This window comes from Carassius auratus, unplaced genomic scaffold (assembly GCF_003368295.1).
Source record: "Carassius auratus strain Wakin unplaced genomic scaffold, ASM336829v1 scaf_tig00216014, whole genome shotgun sequence".
Taxonomy (NCBI): Eukaryota; Metazoa; Chordata; class Actinopteri; order Cypriniformes; family Cyprinidae; genus Carassius; species Carassius auratus.
In genome coordinates, this window is record NW_020528362.1 from 1437599 (window position 1) to 1462302 (window position 24704).

At 38.8% G+C, this 24704-nt stretch overlaps 1 protein-coding gene and 1 long non-coding RNA gene across 2 annotated transcripts in view; both read left to right on the top strand.

Moving 5' to 3' along the window:
- LOC113096660 (obscurin-like) overlaps nt 1-24704 on the top strand; it is a 262435-nt gene that overhangs the window by 184238 nt on the left and 53493 nt on the right. The gene's annotated exons all lie outside the window — the stretch shown is intronic.
- LOC113096672 (uncharacterized) lies at nt 11819-24462 on the top strand. The gene is made up of 3 exons (XR_003288562.1): nt 11819-11936; nt 15481-15516; nt 24430-24462. It is a non-coding gene; the product is annotated as an uncharacterized LOC113096672 (long non-coding RNA).

Here is a 24704-nt window from a genome sequence, read left to right on the forward strand (position 1 = left end):
CTGTCATAAGAAGGTAATTTGTGATTTTGATAAGTGCTGTTTCAGTGCTATGGAGTGGGAGGAAACCAGACTGGAACTGTTCATACAGGTTATCATGTGATAGGTGAGAATTTGTAATGATTGAACACAGGAAGCGAGAGATCCAATAGCAGTGTATTTAATGGGGAAATCCAAAAATCATAATCCAAGAACAGGCAAGAGGTCATAGCTCAAAATCAGTCCAGAAACAAGAAAAAACAAGAAACAAGGGAACTTTGTGGGAAATGTAGTGCCTGCAGTGGGGTGCCTATGGGGAAGTGAGACCACTAGTGGACACCCAAAGAAACACAGACCAGACACTGTGACATTACCCCCTACTCTAAGGAGCTGCTACCAGATGCTCCATTGCACACAAAACAAACCAAGGAACACAGAGACCAGGAGGGAGGTGGACCGGTGGAGGACCAGGGGGAGGGACGAAGGCCCAGGTCCATAGAGGGAAACAGAGACAGGAAGTGAAAAAACAGAACAACCACAAGGAGACCAGGAGGGAGGTGGACTGGCCCAGGACCAGGGGGAAGGACAGAGGGCCAGGTCCATAGAGGGAAACAGAGAGGAAAAACAAAACAACAACAAAACAAAAAGGCCAGGAGGGAACAGGAAGTTCAGGGGCCCAGGGCAGAGCCGACAGGGCAGGAATCCAGGGTGGAGCAGGAGGAACTGGAGCCGTGCGGTCGAGACAGAAGCCCACCAGGGCAGTGCAGAAGACCTCCACAGCCGTGCGGTCGAGACAGAAGCCCACCAGGGCGGCACAGACCACATTGGGATCGATGGGACAAGAGAGCAAGGCTGGTTAGGTAAGCCTGAAACAGAGAACATGAACAGGTTAAGAGTGGCCTCCGTGGCCCTGAGGAGATAGTAGATGGTCTCCATGGCCATGACAGGGCAGGCGGTGAGTTCCTGGATGGCCTCCATGGCCACGACAGGATAAGTCAAGTGCTCAGGAAGTTCGGCTGGGATGTGAGGAGGCTCTGGAAGTTCCGCAGAGACGTGGAGAGGCTCTGGTAGTTCAGCATAGACGTGGAGAGGCTCTGGTAGTTCAGCATAGACGTGGAGAGGCTCTGGTAGTTCAGCAGAGATGTGGAGAGGCTCTGGTAATTCAGCAAAGACATGAAGAAGCTCTGGTAGTTCAGCAGAGATGTGGAGAGGTTCTGGTAGTTCAGCAGAAACGTGGAGAGGCCCTGGTAGTTCAGCAGAGACGTTGAGAGGCCCTGGTAGTTCAGCAGAGACGTTGAGAGGCCCTGGTAGTTCAGCAGAGACGTGAAGAGGCTCTGGTTGATCCTTGGTGATTTGACTGGGTTCAAGAAGATCAACTGAGACTTGACTTTGTTCAGGAAGATCAGCGGTGACTTGACTGTACTCAGGAAGATCAACGGTGACTTGATTTTGCTCATGAGGATCAACGGTGACTTGAACTTGCTCATGAAGATCAACGGTGACTTGCCTTTTCTCATGAAAATCAAGTGACTTGACTTGGCCCATAAAGAATACCAGTGGTTGTGCAGTGGGGCTGGGCTGGCGGCCATCTTGTGCAGTGGCACTGGGCTGGCGGCCATCTTGTCTAGAGACACCGGTCTCGAGTCGGCCATCACACCTGGAGAGACAGGTGTTGCTGGAGTATACCACTAAGACCAATGTTGCAGGTACATTATGAACCCCCCAAAATCCAAGATCTCCAGTTCATTCATTTCCAATTCTGGCACAGGGTTATCCAGACAGGTGTTGAATAAGTCTTTCAGGGCCACATCATTATACCCCATTCCTACTGCCATGGTCCAGAACATTTGCGCCAAGCAACCCACCTCACTCCCCTTTTGACGGAGGGTGGTTAGATTTTGGAACCTCGCCCTCCGCTCCTACACACTGGCTGGGGAACGGATACAAAGTCCCACACCGCTGGATCTGGGCATGATGGAGTGCTTCTGTAACGATTGAACACAGGAAGCGAGAGATCCAATAGCAGTGTATTTAATCGGGTAATCCAAAAAATCATAATCCAAGAACAGGCAAGAGGTCATAACACAAAATCAGTCCACAAACAAGAAACAAGAAAACACAAGGGAATGCGAGAAAACCGGGTGACGGAAAACAATGACTCCATGAAACAGAATGAGACAGGCTGGTATATATGGACAGGTGTTGATGTTGAAAGTGAAGACACCTGAGTGCAATTAACCCGATGAAGGAAGGCTTTGTGGGAAATGTAGTGCCTGCAGTGGGGTGCCTATGGGGAAGTAGGACCACTAGTGGACACCCAGGGAAACACAAACCAGACACTGTGACAGAATGGAGTTGAGAGTTAACAGTTTTTTCAAGGATTTTAGAGATGAGGGGTAGATTGGATACAGGACGTAAGTTATTGAAGTCGGAGGGGTCGGCACCAGTTTTTTTTTTTTTTTTTTTAATTGGGGTAATGGTAGCAGTTTTGAAGGATGTAGGGACAGTTCCAGTGGTGAGAAAGGAGTGAATGATAGCAGAAATGAGAGGGACCAGGAAGGGAAGGCAGGGCTTTAACAAGTTGTGTGGGGACGGGATCAAGTTGACAAGTAGATGGCTTGCTTTTCCGGATGAGTTCTGTAATTTCTAAAATAGCGTGGAGCTGGAAGGAGGAGAGTGAGTGAATGGTTGAAAGTCAGCTGAGATGTTTATGTGAGTGATTGTTTCAATGTGCTGGTGGATGTTTTTTTTCAGTAAAGAAGGACATAATGGAGTTGCAGAAGGAGGTTGTATACAATTGAGGTGGGGGGGGGATTCCTGGGGTCGGGTGATATTGTTAAGTACGGATAACAGTGACTTTTGAGTTTCCTTTATTGGAATTTTTTAAACTAGAGTAGTAGTGGGTTTTGGTGCTCGCAATGGAGTCCCTATAACATAAAATATGGTTATTGTACATTTCTTTGTGAATAGTGAGACCAGTTTTTCTGTAGAGACGTTCAAGTGGCCAACCTTTGGCTTTCATGAGACGAAGATCGGACGTGAACCAAGGGGCAGAGACAGAAAAAGAAACAGTTTTGGTTTTTAACAGAGCAAGGGAATTAAGAATATTGTGGAGTCCAGTGTTGTAATGAGATACGAGATCGTCAGGGGTGGATAGATTGTCAGTGTCAGAGAGGCAAAAGTAGTGAATAGTGGCGGGGTTGATATTTTTTATATTCCGAAATGAAATAAGGCACAGTATTTTAGATATAGATAGAGTGAGTTTCACAGTTAATGAGAGGAGAAAGTGGTCAGTTATGGGGACTTCATCAGCTGTAAGATCAGAAGGGGTGACACCAGAGCAGCAGATTAAGTCCAGAATATGTCCTTTACAGTGTGTTGGAAAAGTAATATGTTGCTGACATCCAAAACTGTCAAGGCATGAGGTTAAGTCTTTAGTGAGAGGCAGATTGATATTGTCCATGTGGATATTGAAATCGCCCAGCAATATTATGTTCGGCGAGAGAGAGGATAAATGAGTGAGAAAAACAGCAAAATAATTTAACTAATCAGTTTAAGGGGGAGGTAGACAGTAGCAATGGTGGTTGGAGTGGGGCCAAACAACATGCAAGCAAAAGATACAAAAGTGCTGGAGACAGGCACAGACACCAGCGAGTCTTTTCACTTCTCGCGGTAAATTATCATGAGACCTCCTCCCCGGCCAGAGCCACGGGGTTGACAGATGTAAACAAACCCACTAGTAGTGGATTCATTCAGCTGAGAAAAGTCGTTGGGTTGTTGCCATGTCTCGGTAAAACAAAGAAAGTTTAACTTACGATCGGAGATAATGTCCTGGATAAGATGTCCCTTGCCTGTCAGTGAGTGGATGTTGAGCAGAGCGAGATTGAGTGAAGTGTTGTCACAGCTGATGGTGGTGCTAGCCGACCAAGCTAGGCGGGCTAACACGCTGTGGTCAACAGCCCGGTTGGTGGAGCGTGGAGGGTGATGAGAGCTGGACCAGTTGGACTATTGCTGTTGAACTGTTGTGGTGGAAATTCCGGCTGGACCCTCGATGGATGTATCTCTGGCGGAGCTGGAAGGCGATGTCCGGGTGAAGGTGGAAAGCCTCTGGCATGGGTCCTGGCAGTTGACAGCGCAGTCGGAGCAGGTCAGAGGCCAAGTACTGAAGCAAGCCCGTCACTAGCAGGTGAACAGGCAGTAGAAAAAGCCAGGCACAGACAAACAAAATGTATGTCCTACCGGCCTACATTGTAGATGAGGATTTAGGCAGAGTCGACGGCCAGTAGATTACAGAGTGATTCCTGAAGTGTGATCAGTGACTGACAGTGTATCTTGATGACATTGCTCACAGATGATGACCAGCCTGGTTCCTATAAAAAGAGGAATAGAAGTTAGAGGTGAGGAGAGGATGTTTCTTTTAAGAAGACATTGAAACTGAAATTCTTAAAATGAGATGCAGGCTAAACAACCATAACCAGAATATTAAGAAATATCATCAATAACAGTGTTACTTGTGTAGTGCAGCCACATGATGGGAAGTATTTATGATGCTGAGAATTATCTTGATTATTCATTTAAAACAGCTGTTGATATTTTATTTCCCCATTTGTTTTGTTGCCTAAGGGGTGTCTGTGTTCCCTTTTCTCTCGAAAAGTGAATCCCCTCGACGTCACCTGGATCAGTTGTATGAATGTTTTATTAATAATTATATGTATGATTTTAATTTAGATATCATTTATTAAAAAAATATAAATATAATATTATTTATCTCTTTTTAATTTATTACTTTTTTATCTATTACTTATTTTATGGCTTTATATATATATATATATATATATATATATATATATATATATATATATATATATATATATATATATATATATATATATATATTTTTTTTTGTTACATTTTATTTATTTACTTTAAAATAAATTAATTAATTAATTAATTAATAAGCATAATGGAATATAGTGAAACAATGCCATGATTTAATTCTAGCATAAAAGATAGCATAACTATTTGCAAATAATATCTTAAAGTCTGCATGTCCCCTCCTGGATCGGACAATACAAACACACTCACATACAATTTTTGTACAAATTATATATATTGCTTTTTGTGTGTGTGTGTTATTTGTATAATACACTTTTGGAGTTTATTCTTGCATTCTGTCAGGGGCGTAGATTACACGGGGGACGCGGGGGACGTGTCCCCCCCACTTTTAATATCATGGAAATTCGTCCCCCGAACTTTTCCGGTCAAGTTTTTCTCACAGAGGTTTTCAAGAGCTGGTGTGAATACATATAGATTTAAACTCAAAGAGACGGGATAATCTTCATATGATTTGATATTTAATTCGGACCCAGAATACAGCGAGCTGGACATCACAGAGCGCAAACACTCCTGCACTGTGTGTTTCATTCAAACTCGAAGCCGGAGGGTGCTCTCGCGCAGAAAGTCATTTCAGGAAGATCCTAATATGGGCAAAAGCGTCCAGCTATCGCTGTATGAAAACAGTTATTACACAGAAAAAAAGCCCAGAAACTTTTGCAAACACGAAGACATTAAACATACGATTGCAACAATATATGGTTTTTCAAGTAATCTCCAGCAGGTGATAAATAAAGGCTGAACAATGCATTACCAATTGACATAGCATTTATTACAGAATAGAAACTATTCTGCCTTATTATGTGATAAATAAATAAAGAAAATGTTTGTAGTATATAAACAAATCATTATTATTTATTTTTGTTCAGCAGTTATAGATTTATTAGCCATATAAAAGCTAGGAATTTGAGAAAAATTTAAGTTGCCTATAGTATCCACTACCAGTCAAAAAAATTTGTAACAGTAAGCTTGTTCATATTTTTTAAATAAGTCTCCTCTGTTCACCAAGCCTGCATTTATTTGATCCAAAGTAAAGCAAAACAGAAAAATTGTGAAATATTTTTACTAACCTATTTAAATGAACTTTTTTTTTATTTGGATATATTTCAAAATGCAATTTATTGAGATTTCAAAGCTGAATTTTTAGCATCATTAATCCAGTCACACGACCCTACAGAAATAATTCTGATATTCTGATTTGCTTCTCAAAAAAAAAAAAAAAAAAAAAAAAAAACACATTATGATAATGTTGAAACCAGCGTTTTTTCATGTTTCTTTGATCAATAGAAAGTTCAGAAGAACAACATTTAATTTGAAATAGAGATCTTTTGAAAAATTATTACTTTATCATCACTTTTGATCAATTCAAAGTGAAGTGGAGTGACTTTCAGCAAAGTATGGTGACCCATACTCAGAATTCGTGCTCTGCATTAACCCATCCGAAGTGCACACACACACAGTGAACACACACACACACACACACACACACAGTGAACACACACCCGGAGCAGTGGTCATTATTTATGCTGTGGTGCCTGGGGAGCAGTGGTGTTGCTGGCCTGAGACTCGAACCCACAAAAGTCCCTGCTAAAAATAAGTGTTAATTTCAATATTTTTTTTTTCCCAAAAACAAAAATTATATATTTACTCTAAACTTTTGAATGATATAGTGTATTATGTTGCAAAAGCTTTTTATTTCACATAAATGCTGTCTTTGGATCCTTATATTTATCAAAGAATGCTGAAAAAAACTGTTTAAAAAAAATGATGTTTTAAATATTGAGAATAAGCAAATCAGCATATTATGATTTCTGAAGGATGTGACACTGAAGACTGGAGTAAAAATGCTGAAAATACAACTTTGAAAATTGTATTCAAATATGGAAAAAAGTTATTTTAAATATAAAAATATTTCACAATATTACTGTTTTTGCTGTACTTTGGATCAAATAAATGCAGGCTTGGTGAGCAGAAGAGACTTCTTTAAAAACAAAATATCTTACAGTTCAAAAACTGTTGACTGGTAGGCTATATAGATTACAGAAATGTTATATATATACAGTATTGTTCAAAATAATAGCAGTACAATGTGACTAACCAGAATAATCAAGGTTTTCAGTATATTTTTTATTGCTACGTGGCAAACAAGTTACCAGTAGGTTCAGTAGATTGTCAGAAAACAAACAAGACCCAGCATTCATGATATGCACGCTCTTAAGGCTGTGCAATTGGGCAATTAGTTGAAAGGGGTGTGTTCAAAAAAATAGCAGTGTCTACCTTTGACTGTACAAACTCAAAACTATTTTGTACAAACATTTTTTTTTTCTGGGATTTAGCAATCCTGTGAATCACTAAACTAATATTTAGTTGTATGACCACAGTTTTTTAAAACTGCTTGACATCTGTGTGGCATGGAGTCAACCAACTTGTGGCACCTCTCAGCTGTTATTCCACTCCATGATTCTTTAACAACATTCCACAATTCATTCACATTTTTTGGTTTTGCTTCAGAAACAGCATTTTTGATATCACCCCACAAGTTCTCAATTGGATTAAGGTCTGGAGATTGGGCTGGCCACTCCATAACATTAATTTTGTTGGTTTGGAACCAAGACTTTGCCCGTTTACTAGTGTGTTTTGGGTCATTGTCTTGTTGAAACAACCATTTCAAGGGCATGTCCTCTTCAGCATAGGGCAACATGACCTCTTCAAGTATTTTAACATATGCAAACTGATCCATGATCCCTGGTATGCGATAAATAGGCCCAACACCATAGTAGGAGAAACATGCCCATATCATGATGCTTGCACCTCCATGCTTCACTGTCTTCACTGTGTACTGTGGCTTGAATTCAGAGTTTGGGGGTCGTCTCACGAACTGCCTGTGGCCCTTGGACCCAAAAAGAACAATTTTACTCTCATCAGTCCACAAAATGTTCCTCCATTTCTCTTTAGGCCAGTTGATGTGTTCTTTGGCAAATTGTAACCTCTTCTGCACATGCCTTTTTTTTTAACAGAGGGACTTTGCGGGGGATTCTTGAAAATAGATTAGCTTCACACAGACGTCTTCTAACTGTCACAGTACTTACAGGTAACTCCAGACTGTCTTTGATCATCCTGGAGGTGATCATTGGCTGAGCCTTTGCCATTCTGGTTATTCTTCTATCCATTTTGATGGTTGTCTTCCGTTTTCTTCCACGTCTCTCTGGTTTTGCTCTCCATTTTAAGGCATTGGAGATCATTTTAGCTGAACAGCCTATCATTTTTTGCACCTCTTTATAGGTTTTCCCCTCTCTAATCAACTTTTTAATCAAAGTACGCTGTTCTTCTGAACAATGTCTTGAACGACCCATTTTCCTCAGCTTTCAAATGCATGTTCAACAAGTGTTGGCTTCATCCTTAAATAGGGGCCACCTGATTCACACCTGTTTCTTCACAAAATTGATGACCTCAGTGATTGAATGCCACACTGCTATTTTTTTGAACACACCCCTTTCAACTAATTCAACTAATTGCCCAATTGCACAGCCTTAAGAGCGTGCATATCATGAATGCTGGGTCTCATTTGTTTTCTGAGAATCTACTGAACCTACTGGTAACTTGTTTGCCACGTAGCAATAAAAAAATATACGAAAAACCTTGATTATTCTGGTTAGTCACATTGTACTGCTATTATTTTGAACAATACTGTATATATTACAGCTGATGAATACAAGTGAAATTTTAATGACCAAGCATGTAATCGTTTTGCTGGAATCATCAGTGACCAATCTTTATGGATCCTGACCCTCACGAGTGTCTGAATACATTGTTCATCACACTCTTATTCACTACAGGGGAAAAGTGAGCAGAATGAGAAATAAAACATAAGTAATCACATATTACATTGCTAAAGACAAACCACATTGTGTCCTGACAATAAAAAACATAGGGCCGGGCTACGTGAGATTAGATTCTGACTGATGAAAACATCAAAACACAAAGCACTGGAGGCAGTTTACAGCCCTCGCTCAAAACCATGTGGTTGAATTAAAGATGGGTCTTGAGATTACAGCCATATGATTTCTGGGTGATTCATAGACTTGGCACACACAACATTGCAGATCCTCTGTCGTCCATGTACTGGGCCCATCAGCCAAAGATGAGATGCATGCAGAGGAAGAAGAGGAATATGTGCAATGCATAGCTGTTGGTGAAACACCCAGCACCCTAACCACCCAAGAAGTGGAGCAGGTTGCTGCAAATGATGTGGAATTACAGAGACTTAAAACTGCCATTGAAACAGGTCATTCAGATGACTGCCCTGCATACGGACAAACTGCAGGTGAGCTATTTGTCATTGGCCAATTAATACTCTTTAATGCTTTGCCACAGTCACTGTCAGGAAGAGCATAAAAATTGACTCATGAGGGTCATCTTGGTGTAGTAGGAACAAAACAACACCTAAGAACAAAGGTTTGCATGCCCAGAATGGACAGGGCCACAGAAAGATGTGTGCACGGTTGTTAGCTGATGTCTCCAAACCAAAGTCACCCACAGTGATGCTTGAAGAGCCATGGCAAAACTTAGCCACATACTTACTTGGACCTTTGCCTGGCAGACCTTCTATTCTGGTTGTTGTTGACTATTACAGCAGATACTATGAATATACAATTCTACAACTGCAGAAAAAGTGATTGACAGTCCTCCAAGAGTACTTCCCTTAACAATCAGGTCAGATTGTGGACCACAGTTCAAGTCCAGTCAGTTTCAGACGGTTTTATCAGGAGAACAGAACTCACCACATCAAAAGGACTCCAAAGAGGACACAAGCAAACGGAGAAGCGGAAAGACAAAATGCATCACGAGTACAGATTGCCCATGGGCCAGGATTAGACAAGAGAGCTACGAAGGTATGTGACTGTCTACAGATCCATACCACATGCCACAATGGGCAAAAGACCAATGGAACTTCTTTTCAGAGGAAGATTACCAAACATAACAAACAAACGAAGATTACCAGACATCACAACAACACACAGAGATCTTGAAGCTTGAGACAAAGATTCAGAGCAAAAAGGAAAAGCCAAGATTTACACAGAACACAGACAAGGTGCTAAGACATCAGACATAGAGGTGAGAGATCGAGTGCTTGTGAAGCAAAATAAGATAAATTCACAACAACATTTTACAGCACACTTCACAGAAAATGTAACCGTGTTATTATTCAATCACCCAGCACAGCAAAGTTTCACGGAATACAACATTTGTATAACACTTACAGTAAACTGTGCCATGACATGTGCTCAAGAGCCAAGTTGTGAAACAAAAGGCAAGGTAAGTTTATTTCTATAGCACATTTCGTTCACAATGGTAACTCAAAGTGCTTTACATAAAAGAAAGTAAAATAGTCATGAAAAATAATAACAAAAATAAAACAAGCAATTTTAAAACTTTGGAAATTATTTAAAAATTTACTTATTTAAAATTAATTTAAAACAGTTAAAAAAATATTTTACATAAAATACAGTGAATACAGTGCAATCAGTTCGGACATTGCACAGTGCTTATTCAATAAATGCACAGCTAAACAGATGAGTTTTGAGTCTAGATTTAAATGTGACTAGTGTTTTAGCACATCTGATCTCTTCTGGAAGCTGATTCCAACTGTGAGCAGCATAGAAACTAAAGGATGACTCCCCTTGTTTTTCTGTGAACCCTTGATATTTCTAACTGACTCGATCCTAATGATCTGAGTGCTCTGTTAGGTTTATATTCAGTGAGCATATCTGCAATATATTTCAGTCCTAGGTCATTTAATGACTTATATACGAGTAAAAGTACTTTAAAATCAATCCTAAATGTAACTGGAAGCCAGTGTAAGGACCTGAGGACTGGTGTGATATGCTCAGATGTTCTGGATGAGCTGCAGCTGTCTAATGGTCTTTTTGGGAAGGCCGGTGAGGAGCCCATTACAATAGTCCACCCTGCTGGTGATAAAGGCATGAACAAGTTTTGACTGGAAACAAAATATTTAAATCTCAATGTTTTTTAGATGATAGTATGCTGATTTAGTTACTGCTTTGACATGATTACTGAGGTCTGTCTCCAGAATCACACCAAGATTCCTGACTTCATAAACATCTGTGCATGCATATAATATAGAGACAGAGATAGCAGAGAAGGGAGGAGGGAACGCAAGCAAGGCAAATTCACAGAAATATTCTGGCAGAGAGCAGTGCAGCTGGAAGATTATGTAATGTGAATGTGTAGGCGCACATAATAGAGCTGTGTCACACTTTCTCCATCTGCAGTGTGTATGCAGTGGATATATTTTTCCACACCCATGTTAACAGGTTAGAGCGTGGAGCAGTGCGTCTGCCACAGTGCAGCGATCGCTGATGCACTGGAGTCTATTTTATCTGAGCTGCACACGCTGAGTTAAAGTGACAGTACATTGTTCGCTATAAAAACTGAACATGGATTGACATGGAAACGTAGTAATTTCACAACAAATTGATTTAACTTTTCAGTTAGGTTTAAAACAAGGAAAAGTTCACTGTTTGATCCACAAGGGGACATAGATGTACTTGTGGAGGTAGAAAATCAAAGTACTTAAAGACCCACAGGGTTACTTGTAAAGATTCAGATGCATGTGTTGGAGAAGAAAAAAAAATCATTAAAATATAAGCATTAGTTTTAGTGTAAACAAGTAATTAGAATGCAATATAATTATTATAAAATAATAGTCTAGTTCTGTTTTTGTAGCAGACAAATGTGACTTTTATATGATTATTATTGTTTATTTGTTTATTTATTTATTGACTACTTGAAACATACCAGGTTGGTATTTTTACAATGTTTTAAATGTTCTAAAACATATACATGTTGTTATATTTTCATATATCTCAGTTGTCATTGGATCTCAGTTGTTGTTTTTTTCTTCATGTATCTCTGTGTAGAGTTTGTCTCCTCCCTCATCTCTTCTTGTATTGTGAAACACAGGAAGTGTCTGATTTCACACAGCACTGTTCAAACAGTCTGTTAATGTGTCAGTATGGGCTCCAGTGCACTGTCTCTCACACTCTGTGAGTATTTCATTATATTCTACACTATCTTCTGTTTTGTTTTTCTGTTTTTAATACAGTGTGTTCAGCTGAATATAAAATAATGGTTGTGCTGTGTGTAAAAGGGTCTATGAATCCACTGTTTATTGTACTCTTTGTTGTTCAAGTTCAATATGATGATGTGGATCAGATACATTGTTTCAGAGAACATGAATTTCTCAACAGCTTTTCATTCTCTCTGGCCCTCTTATTGATAATTAATTGTCCATATACTGGCCACTGGTCACAAAATCACTGCATTTAAATAAATAAGAAAAATAAGTCAGGACTAAACTGTATGGGCTGCACGTAGCAAGCCAGAGAAGTTTAGATGGATGACGATTGTAATGGAGGTAAAGATGATGACAGTGACATAAGTCAAACATTATTAGACACTCGTTATTATTAATGCTTTTGTATCTTATTAATCTAAACTCTGTTTGAAAACCTGCAATTGTAGCTGTGTGTGGAATTATCTTCCTTGTGTGTCCTGTGCAGCGGTGCGGAATCTAATGTTTTTAGGAGTATGAGTATCCACCAGAGTGGATATTTACTGTACTTCGCAATCACAGTTTTTAGTCAATGTCATGTTTGTTCTGGCCAACTGAGGAAAATATTGGAATATATATTCATTTTAAGAAATTATTTTGCAGCTTTAAGTATGAGCAGGTCAGCAACGTGAACCAAACCTTTCTCGAGCTATCACAGATGCTACAATATTTTCAAACCTGTTGGATATTATCACCACGTGATCTCGTAATGTGTGACGCAATGACATGGTGAAACTAATCCAGCCAATCACAGTGCAGATGGTACAGTCTTATCATGCATGTTTATAAACAGAAGCGAAGCCACAAATTAAAGCATAGATTATCTATATAATACCATGCTTCAACGTACTGTTTAATTACCTCCAACTCTTTCTGCAGTCCTGACAGTCCATGTTGTCCATGTCTTCCAAGCCATTGTTTCCGTCATATTCTCTTTTGTCATGGTTTCTTCTTTCTTTCAGATAAAATAACTTCACAGACCAATCAAAGGGCCAGCTGATCGTTTTTGCTTGAAGAAATGACCAATAATCACTGTAATTGCTCACAAGAATTTATGTGAGAAAACATATTTTCAATGATGGAGCGCCTCTTGACTGAATGTTTCACAGTGTGTGCACCTCGTTAGCAGTGTGTTATGTACTGTAGTGTACATGCAGCTATGACAAGATGACGACAGATGAGAAGAAATCTTGTTGAGTAGTCTGAGCAACACAGTGATTTTGCTAGTCTTTCAATCATGTAGTGTGAGCCCGGCTTATTCTTCACTGATCCCTTTGTAAGGGTGCTTTCCCTACAGAGGTTCACGCTAAAGACTAAAGAAACGTTGTCAGCATGATGGTATAAAACTGTACATTTCTAGTCTGTAACCACCCACTGCCACTTATACCAATGACGGAAATAAGTGCAGTTACATTAGCGAAGTATGGATGAGTGCATTCCTAAGTGACTATTTCGTATAGCAATGGGTAGCATTTCAAAGTTAATATAGAAAGTGAAAGTGACGTGACATTCAGCCAAGTATGGTGACCCATATTCGGAATTCGTGGTCTGCTTTTAACCCATCCGAAATGCACACACACAGAGCAGTTAACACACACACTGTGGACACACACCCAGAGCAGTGGGCAGCCTAAGAAAAGGGCAGCAAAGGAAAGAGTCAGCAAAGAAAAAGAGCCAGAGCAACAGTTACTGTCCAATGAATGTCCTCCTTTATCCTATTCTTGATCATGTGAATAAATTGATCAATATCAACACTTCTGTGCCTTCAGGAATTTCAAATGGCCCTTTTGTTACTCGAGAGGTTTGGTACAGGAAAACTGAAGTCTTTGATAATTGTTGACCATACACCATATCTGCTGAAATGTTAGCTGCCGAAATGTTAACTGCCTGAACTTGCCGCCCTGTACAGTTTTGCCTGTCATTCATGGTCACTGGACTACATAAAGCCTCTCAGGTCATGAGTACTACAAAAAGCACATGCAGTTAAACAATCTTTGTGTTGCTTTAAAAGTGAAGCGGACATTTTAATTTTTTGGCCATCAGGCCCCCAAGCCACGTCCCAGGCCTGCGAAAATTTATTTTGTTTCAGACTGAGTGAATGAGAGACATATGTATGTGTGAGGGGCCCACTTAATGTAATGCCATAAACATTCTATTGCTTTTCTATGTCATTTATCTTGGTGTCACTTGAATAGAGGGTTTATATAGTGTATATTGTTGATACATATTTAATTATCCATACTTAATCTATACAGAAATGTATTTGTTTTATTAGTATTTATTTTCAAACCAAACCCAGGGCCCCATCCCATGTTACATTTTCTAAAGTAGTTCAGCTACCTATAACCAGCATTGGGAACATGGGGTTACTTGAAATTGAGGCACCGCTGTAATAATAATAATAATAATTATTATTATTATTTAGTTTATTTTTTTTGCTATTAATGTAAAATGAAAATGTTAATTAATTTGAGGAAAAACTGAGCAGCCATGGCTGGCACAGCGAGTACTACTATTATTGCTGAACCCTATAATTGGTGTAGGGGGTGAAGGTGGACACTAGTATACTTTCCATTGTGAATAGTTCCTCATCCAAGGGTTGTGTTCCATCACATTTTAAACAAGCAGTGGTTTATCCTTTAATTAAAAAACCTGGCCTTGAGGTTACAGAGTTGAACAATTTCTGTCCTATTTCAAAACTTCCATTTTTAACTAAAGTTTTAGAAAAGGTACTTCTTACTCAAATTACCCGATTTTTTTGGGAGAATGATCTCCTGGATTTATTCTAATCTGTAACGACTGGGAAAACAGGAGACAAGAGATCCAAAAGCAGTGTGAGATTTAATGGGTAATCCAAAATCAGAATCCAACAAGCAGGGGGGTCAAAACCAAAACTCAATCCAAAACACAAACAGGAACTCGAAACGCGAGGAAACTGGGTGAGGGAAAGTAAGACCGGTTAATATAGGCTGGGTAATGACTATGAAGTGAAGACACCTGATTGCAATTAACAGGAGTGCAATTATTGTGATGAAGGGACAATGCTTTGTGGGAATTGTAGTGCCTACAGTGAATGGGGAAGTGACACCCCTAGTGGAGACTCAGGGAAACACAGAACACACACCGTGACATAATCTGGTTTTAGAGCTGGTCACGTTACTGAGACCACTCTGCTAAATGTGTTAAATTATGTATTATTAGCAATTGATTCTGGTATGGCTGCAGTTTTAATTATGTTTGATCTCATTTGAAACTGTAGACCATTAGATTATTTTAAAACGGTTTGATTGTGAGGTTAGGGTTTGGGGGAACTACCTTGAAAACAGTGGTGTAGTGGAGAATATCCTTCATCGGGTCACTTGGATGAGATTTAAAACACAGAAAAACACTTTCAGCTGACAAACTAATGGTGTTTCTGTGATCTGCATTGTGTTGAATGAACGGAAATGCTTCATATCTGTTTCTTCTCCTTTCAGTGCTGATATCCCTCATCAGCTCTGGACTCACTCAAGGTACTGTGCCGTACTGTAGTATATTTGATTTTTACACAAATGTGAATTGTGTCGTAGTAGTTTATTTGTAAACATTGATTACATTTGTCTCTTTGCTGATAATTCATGTGCATATTTTGCAGTCGTTCATCTTCACTCACCATCATGTGTGTGTGTAGATTCTCACACTGCTAAAACATTCCTGCATTACTAAATCAGCCACAAAGCAGAAAACAGATACACAGAGATCAAGTGGTGTCGTGGAGAAAAAATCTTCTAAGTCTTGCCAAAATATTCAAAGTATGAGTTACAGAAGATAACATTAGACATTACTAGACTTCCTTTCCTTTTGGTTTTCTCATTATCTGACTGTATTGTTCTGTCTTGAAAGAGTGCTAACTAGCCTGCCAAAACATGTCACTCAATTATTATTCAGTGTGTTGTTATTTCTCATGTGACCTCTCTCACGGTCCTGTAGGCCATGAGGCATTAAAACTCAGCTGGCGTTTATAATATTCAAAGTATTTCTTCAATTGTTTTCTATAGGATCAATAACATTTAATCGGTGACAACACTCTAAAACATCCACTATGTGTAACTCATAAGAATTCATAACAATAACAAATGAACAAAGTTTCAACCTTTTTTGTTTATGTATTTATTTATGTATTTATTTATTTATTTTTGTATTGTTATACTGATTTTATAATGTCTCAACAACAATCTAATGAGCCATTGAGTGATCATTGCAGCCATCTAGTTGCTGGAGTTGTAATTCTATTATTTTATTTTATGGCAGCAATCTACCACAAAATATATATATATATATATATATATATATATATATATATATATATATATATATATATATATATATATATATATATAAAGAAAAAAATTATAACTTTCTCCAAATTAATGAAGCCAAAACTGAAATTATTGTTTTTGGTTGTTAAATGATTAATTATTCAGATTATAGATGAATTAAAAAAGAAAAGAAAAGAAAGTGTATTGACTGGAGAGAGAGTGAGTCAGAAGTGTGTGATGATCTCTGATCACAGAGACTGGAGATATGAGTGGAATTAAGACAGAGCGTGTCAGGTAACTTCTCACGAGTGTAGGTCTCAGTATAACGACTCTCTAAGAGAGAGGAGACCTAGCTACACTCAACACCTGAGGCAGGTAGTGAGGCTCAAATAGAAAGAGACTACAACTCACATTACTTTGGAGCGATGCTTCAAAGTGTGTTAGCAGAGACACACTGGTTGAGTCGAGCCCAAGGTACAGGGGTCTAACCAACTCAGATAAAGGGAACGAAGCTAAAACGTGTAAGCCTTACCTTACAGGATTTCAGAAAGTGCAGCGAGTCTTGCGTGTGCACTGACCAGTTATGTGAATTTTCAAAAGTGTTCTAAAGTGCTCATTGTGCACATTTGCTACCATGTGGATTTCAGAAAGTACACAGATGCTCAGCGTTTGTACTTATAGCTTCCCCAGCATCAGTTCACAGACAGCCAGAGGTACTGAACTGAACGGGAGAGTCAAGCTAAAATAAGCTCTGGGGAGCAGAGGCTTCAGCAGGATGACTCTCTAGAATGATCTCATCCTTAGTAGGGAAGCTCTTAAGAGTGGAGGTCTCAGCAGTCAATGCAATCAGATCTCGCAGCATGGCTCTCTCTCATCCACTCTTAGAGTTCCAAACTCTGACGGGTGAGTGGAGCCTGCCTTAAAGCCTAGCAGTTCCACTATCAGTGATGCTGTTCCTCAAGTCTTGATTTAGGAAACGGTTACCTGGGCATTTATCCCTTACCATGTATGCTGTTCCCATAGCGCCTTCCAGAAGGTGCAGCGTGGAGTTCCCTTTCGAAAGGGAATGTCTCAGATTAAGCATGTAACCATGGTTCTCTGAGAAACGGGAACAAGACACTGTGTCCCTGTGCCCGTTTCGTACTTAAATATGATACAAATTAGAATTATATTCGAATTTTAAATGCATAATTTCAGTTAGGGCTTCTCTCCTGAGGCCAAAACAAAATATTACTAAAGCACGTTTATTCAAACCATAAGAAAACATAACTTTGGGAAAAAAAATAAAAAAAATAATAATAATAATAATATTTAAGATAATGTTTATAAAGCAATTATAATTAAGTTGCTTAAACAACTATAAACAAAACAGTGTCATGTATGAATGCATAGTTAAAATACAAAGGGTGGAAAGTCAGTCACACAGAATAATTTTTTTAATTTAAAAAGATGAGATGCAGTGGGATGGGGAACAAAAACCCACTGTAAAGTCTCAAGATATGTTTTTAAAAAGTTGAACTTACATTAATTTTACATGTCTTTCCAAACATGCATCTCTCTTGAGCGAGACGCGAGTCCAACAGTGTTCCTCTAGAAAATGTGATAAATATGTGTTCTGTGTGAATGGCTTGGTTTCAGTTTTGATGTAAACAAGATCTTCTCCACATTGATGTTCTCTTTTTTTCTAGTGGCTACAACTGAATAGGCTAACATAACCTTATAATGCATCATAGCTCTAGACCCTATAATAGATCATACCTCTAGTAAAGTTGTAGTAACCTGTGGGGTTCCCTAAAGATCCATTCTGGCTCCCATCCTTTTGTCTTTATATGCTTCCTCTTGGTTCCATTTTTAGAGAATACGGGATGTCATTCCATTGTTCTGCGGACGACACACATGTTTATCTGCCTATAAAATGGTATTTGGATGTATTGGATGCTCTCTTGGCCTGTTTGACAGATTTAAAGGCATGGTTGTTGCTAAACCTTCTAAAATGTAATGAGGAAAAAAGAGAAATGATTGTTTTTAAACCCTCAGATTTATTGACTGGCCTCTATCCAAACCTTAGTGGGTTGTCATCATGTGTTAAGCATATGTAAAACATGTTTAATAGGTATATAAATTCTGTGGTCAAATATTTTTTTCAGTTGCGGCTCCTGTCTAAAGGACAAAGAAAGTGATTCATGCTTTTATTACCTCTAGATTAGATTACTGTAACTCACTGTGTTCTGGGATTAGTCAAATAGCCAGTGGTGTCAAAAGTATTGGCATTCATTACTCAAGTAGAAGTATAGATACTAGGGTTTAAAAAGACTTTTGTAGAAGTTGAAGTATCAACTCAAGCTTTTTACTCAAGTAAAAGTGTAAAAGTACTGGTTTAAAAAACTACTTAAAGTATAAAAGTAAAAGTAATGTACGGAAAAAAAATGCCATTAAGAACAAAAGCTTGGGCCGTGCCACAAGGGCCTATTGTGCACTACCCCACCTCCTCAAAAAAAAATTTTTCTAAAGGCAATAATGACTATAATGTTATATTAAAATGTTCATGTTGAAAAATTTGGGAGGCACTAGGCTACCTGTTTCAGCCACATATATGCCCATTGAAAATGAACGCACTTTAGTACAATGCAAATACATTAAAGAGCTAGAGATATGATGACTAGTTGCCAATAAGTATTGTTATGGTGCAAAAAGTCAAACTTCAGAGGCATGTCATCAATAACCTTGAATGGAATGTAAATGTACATCCAAGCTTAGCTGCAGGAATCTGCGAGGGCAATGGACAAGAACATTGGTGCAGGCTAAAAACAATTACTCTTGTGTGGTTGACTATTTACAATAAACATTATAGTGCTGTCAAAATGAATGATTAATCCAAGTGATTAATCAAAAACTAAAAATGAAAAATAACTCATAATCCTGATACCTTCTTGATTGATAGCTTCTTGTATTCGGTACATACGTCTGCTATGTCCAGTGTTCGGAGGGTAACGAGTTACAAAGTTGATATAGAGCTTCACAGTCCCAACCACAGCCCGAGAGGGCTCTGGTGCCGGAAGTAAATTTCCCATTTATTTCTCCCATTCACTTTCGGAAAAATCCGTATCTAAAGAGTTTTAGAGCATGTGTGAGGATAACCAGCTACGGCTGAACTCATAAGCATATAACATATCATTTCAAGTGAAAAAATTAAGACAAAATCCAAAAAAAGTCAAAGGTACAAGACTGTGTACATATTTTCATTTTGAGCGCAGGAACTACTCATCCCATAAACCACCGCGCCCCATTGAATTAGACTGAAGCCACAACTGAGAACGAGGCAACGAGCCTTTTGAGCGACATCCAAATCTGATGACGGCCGCTAACTTTTTCCTCCAGTGAATTTTATTTTATATAGTAAATGTGCAGTAATAGCAGTTCTTTCAGTATTAATCGTGTAAATAAATAGTGTTTTATATATGTACTGTGTATTGATTTTATTTTATCATCGTGTATTTTATATTGTGTGCGTGTGTGAAAGTGGTTAACGATAACGTCAGCAATGGTGCAGTGCTTTGTATCTGACTGCAATCACTGCTCAGTCGTCAACACATGTCGTTGCCATTACACAAATGTTCAGTAAATGCACAAAAAGGTATGTCTAGGCTAAATATTGTTTTGACAGTGGCATTATAAAATGCTTGATATGACTCATTTCATATGGAGGCTACAGTAGCCTAGCTAAAGTGGACGATAATGCTAACTAAAGTTACCAACCTCCCTGCAAAACTCTCAATGGCAGCCAAGGAGATCATGATTGCACTGATAAGTCTACCGTGCAAAAACGCAATACAGGTTTTTATTTTATTTTATTTTTTTATTAATGATCTTCAGTCTTCACGGACCTTCGAGGGGTTTAACCAGACGGATATACGAGCTCCACCAATCAGATGCATCACTGTGGGATTGTGGGATTGTTCAGGATTGTGGGTAATGAAGTACTTAGCCAAGACATAGCGAATAAAAGGCATTTAGATCAAAACAAGGTTAGTGCCCCCATGATCTTTTTACGTTTATATGAGCATATACTGTTGCTTAGTACAGCCGTAGCTGGTTTTAAGTCTACCATGTATGGTTACGTTTTAATGGCTTATACCCCAAATGTCAATGCAGAAATTGCATTGAATTTTTAGTTCCGGCACCAGCTGTGGGTGGGACTGTGATGCTCTATAGCCTAGATATCACAACATTGTCATTTGCGTCATTAATCGCAAACGATAATTTATTAAAACGTCTCACTACCCAACTACCTACAGTAGCTTAATTTGTGGAGGACGAAGAGAAAGCACCCATTTGGCAAATGAGCCAGTAGTGAGAAATAAATAATAACTTTTAAGTAGGGTCCAGTGCCTTTTTGATACTTTTAAAATGGTACTGGCGCCTCAACATGCCTGAACCGATACTTAAAAAAAAAAAAAAAAAGAACTACAAAAAAAACTATGGATAACATTAAAGAACATTACAAATATTTAAAATAAATCCATAGCTTTCACCTTGGATGCTCTCATTTCCCAAGTTGTGCTTCCCTTAATCTAAGGCTAATAAATGTATTTCACAATCTGGGTCATTATTTAATACAAAAGTACACATAATGTTTCTACTGTATATCTGTCACTCACTCTGATATTTAGTTAAGATGAGTGCTGTCTGTCACTGTCTTAAATCAGTTCTGTGAATGACTGTATGCTCATTCTTTATAAAGTAGCAACAATCTCGTTTTTAAAATACAGTACTGTGCAAAAGTCTTATGGAAAAGAAAGAATAGTGTTTTCACTATAAAAAAAGTGTTTTAATCCAGTTATTTATATATTTTGCTGCAATGTGTCAGTAGGACAGTAGTTTGCCATTAATTTTAATAATAATCTAGTGTGATTTTGAATGCACAAGCAGTTTGACGATGGTAAAATGAATGTTTGGAATTGTAAACTGATATTTTATACTGACAGTGACACTCTACAGCAAAATATATAAATAACTGGCCGAACACCATTCTTTTAAGTGAAAATACTGCCTAAGACTTTTGCACAGTAGTGTATGTACGTATGATTAAATGAAGTATATTTAAATAAGTGTAAGGAAACAGCTGTTTCGTGATTAGCGGTGACAAGCGAAAACTTTACACTAGATGAGAAACCGACTGATCGTGACCTTTTGTAAACTGTATTTATGACAAAGAACTTCACAGATACAGATATTCTAACAATCTATCGGTAAACACACACCTTGTGTCCTCTGTCTCTGTTTGAGCTCACGCTGCTCCACCGTGGTCGGCGGATTGAAGAGCGCGCTGAAAGACGGGAGGAGACCGGACTGACGCCGGTTTCATTTGAAATTTAAGCGGACGGACTCTGAGGCGATCGGATACTACTGGTTCCAACCTACTTTTAAGAAATATATTTTTTGATAAACGAACCCAAAACTGTCTATGCAGTGTGATGTGACTTGTGTCATGTGCAGGTGTGATGGATCGCGTATGGACCAATAGGGTGTCGGAATGGTATATGTGTATACTTCTCATCCAACCACAATCAAATTCACTCCATCCTGATGGCGCGATTTATCTGGATAGGGTTTTTTTCTTTCTCTCTCTCTGAACGATAACAATCCGGAATGAAATAGCAGTAACGAAGCTATTTTTTTAAATGTAAGGAGTAGAAAGTACAGATACTTGCGTGAAAATGTAAGGAGTAGAAGTAAAAAGTCGGCTGAAAAATAATTACTCAAGTAAAGTATAGATACCCCAAATTTCTACTTAAGTACAGTAACGAAGTATTTGTACTTCGTTACTTGACACCTCTGCAAATAGCTTTATCTCAATTACAGCTGGTTCAGCTAGACTTTTTTAAGGGTTGTGGGTAATGAAATTTCCATTGAGTTCCATTGAGGCCCCAGTAATCGATGCAAGGAGTTTGCCCTCCTTATTCTTTACAAAGATAAACCTTGCTGTCACTGGGAAGGTTGAGGGCTGGATGAAGCCTTTAGCCAGTTCTCCTGAATGAAGTCGTTATTGGCCTTGGACTAAGGTTGTGAAAAGGTAAATATGCGGCCCTTCTGAGGACTAGAGTCGGGCAAAAGGTCGATAAGGCAGTCTGAGGGTCTGTGAGGAGGTAGTTGTGAGGCCTTGGTTTTGCTCAATGCTTCACTTAGATCATGATAAACACTGGGTAACCCTGGGTAGTCATTCTCTGTAAAGCTAACCATTAGAAGATGAAGGGGAGTGATGCTGGGAATACAATGGAGAAAACAAAAAATATACAATTGAATGGTCTCTTGATGAATTCCCATTGTTATACTAAGTTTCGTTGTCATGTGAGTTATCTATCCTGTGCCCAGGAGGCGCCCGTCGAACGCCTTAACTGCTAAAGGCAAAAAGACATTTTGTTAGAGTGACACTGCATTCTTGAGCAAATTCCACTGACATAAAATTTCCAGCCACACCAGAATCTAACATAGTGCGCACAGACACAGCTCTTGTAGGAAGAGTGACGCTAACTCTGCAAGCACCTGAAAAGACAAAGCATATTGTGCTGCAGTTTTCCTCGCCTGGGTAAGTGTAGGCAACTGTTCATCTGCACTCCAACCATCCCTCGAGTGATCAAAGACCTCCCGGAGATGTTGAAGAAAGATTAATGCTGTAATCCATTCCAGTGCTCTACCGGTGAGGAGTGAACAAACAAAGGAAATCTCAGGGAGCTAGAGGATGCAGTGTCTCGTTCCCTACTCAGGGAACCATGGTTACATTCATAACCTGAGACGTTCCATTTCAAGGGAACTTCAAACTGCGTCCTCTAGGGGTCGCTATGGGGAACAGTATGCCCACGCTACCATGCTGAGGGGGAGTGCAGGCCAGAATCATGGCAAGCACTAAGTACCAACTCTTCCATTTCCATGGGAGTTGCCCCGGGACGTTTAGACAGCTGTCTGTGACAGTACCCCTTACAGCCAAAAGCTACATACCTAACTTACCTGTAGGTCCACGGCCCAGGGTTGAGCTGAAGGCTTGGAATCAGGAAAGATTCCTTTAAAATAATCTCGGACTTTGCAGTAACTCAAAGTTCTCTAATATCCTCGAGATGAACTATAAAACACACATTTCTATACACAATTCAAACTTTCGGAAAGTTGTCTTGCCGGCATCTCCCACCTGCTCTCTCTCTCTCTCTCTCTCTCTCTCTCTCTCTCTCTCTCTCCCTCTCATTTTATTCTTCACAAATTGCCCAATCACATTATAAAGAAAATAAAAATGAAAGACCCAGCAGTTTAGGTTATCTGCAAGCACATTTTTCTACAATATATTTTAACCTAACTTTTTTAACAGTTTTACAGCTTTATCTAAATCAAAATCACATAACAGATTCCCACATGAGCTATATTTGCATGAACAACTGGGTAGCGTTATGCAAATCTTCCCACATTGTGATGTAGACATGTGGGGGCATTAGAACGAGTCGTATTCGGGGGGTGTGGACAAGTCTTTTATAAAGAATATCTTTTTGGATTTGAGACTTAAGTCTTTGCAACTTTACAGATCTTTTTTTATGCACCAAGAGCTTGTTACACTCCAAAGACAATGGAAAAACTGAAATCGCATCATATGACCAATATAAATGATTAAAACTAGTGACGGGAAGTTTGGATTATTTTACTGACTCTGACTTTATCTCTTTTTTTTTGAGTCATTTGATTCATTTGCTTTATTTTAGCAAAATTTAATCAAAATGTTACGTGTTATTTCCCTAGCATGTCTAGTAGTACTTACGCAAATGTTGATCACACTACAAACAATACAAAACTATAATGCTATAATAAACAGAAAAGATGAGTTCAGTTTACCTGGGTCTTCAGTCTATGATTGGTTCACCTCATCTCTTATCTGACTGAAGTCTTCTGAATTGAGTCGTTCTTTCATCACGTGTCAGTCCCATAAACTGTAACCTATGCAGACTGAGCCGGAAAGAAAATTCAGTAGTTCATCTTTTGAGTATATTACATAAATGTGTAAAATATAGTTTATAAAAGTCATAAAACATTTACAAAGTATTTTTCCCTGAAAGACAGTTTGAGTCATATTTTTGTCTTTCTTCACAGATTCACCCAGATCTACTCTGACTGTGACTCCAGACGATACAGTATTCACTGGAGAGAGAGTGATTCTGAAGTGTGTGATTGAGTCTGATCACAGAGACTGGAGATATGAGTGGTATAAAGGCAGTGTAAAGTTACAGTCGTCTCAGCGTTACACTGTAGATAGAAACACTCTCACTATTGAAGGATCTGAATCATCTGATGAGGGTCAGTACACGTGTAGAGGAAAGAAAGATGAAAGACCAAACTCATCACAATCAAGCTCTGTTTATCTCTCA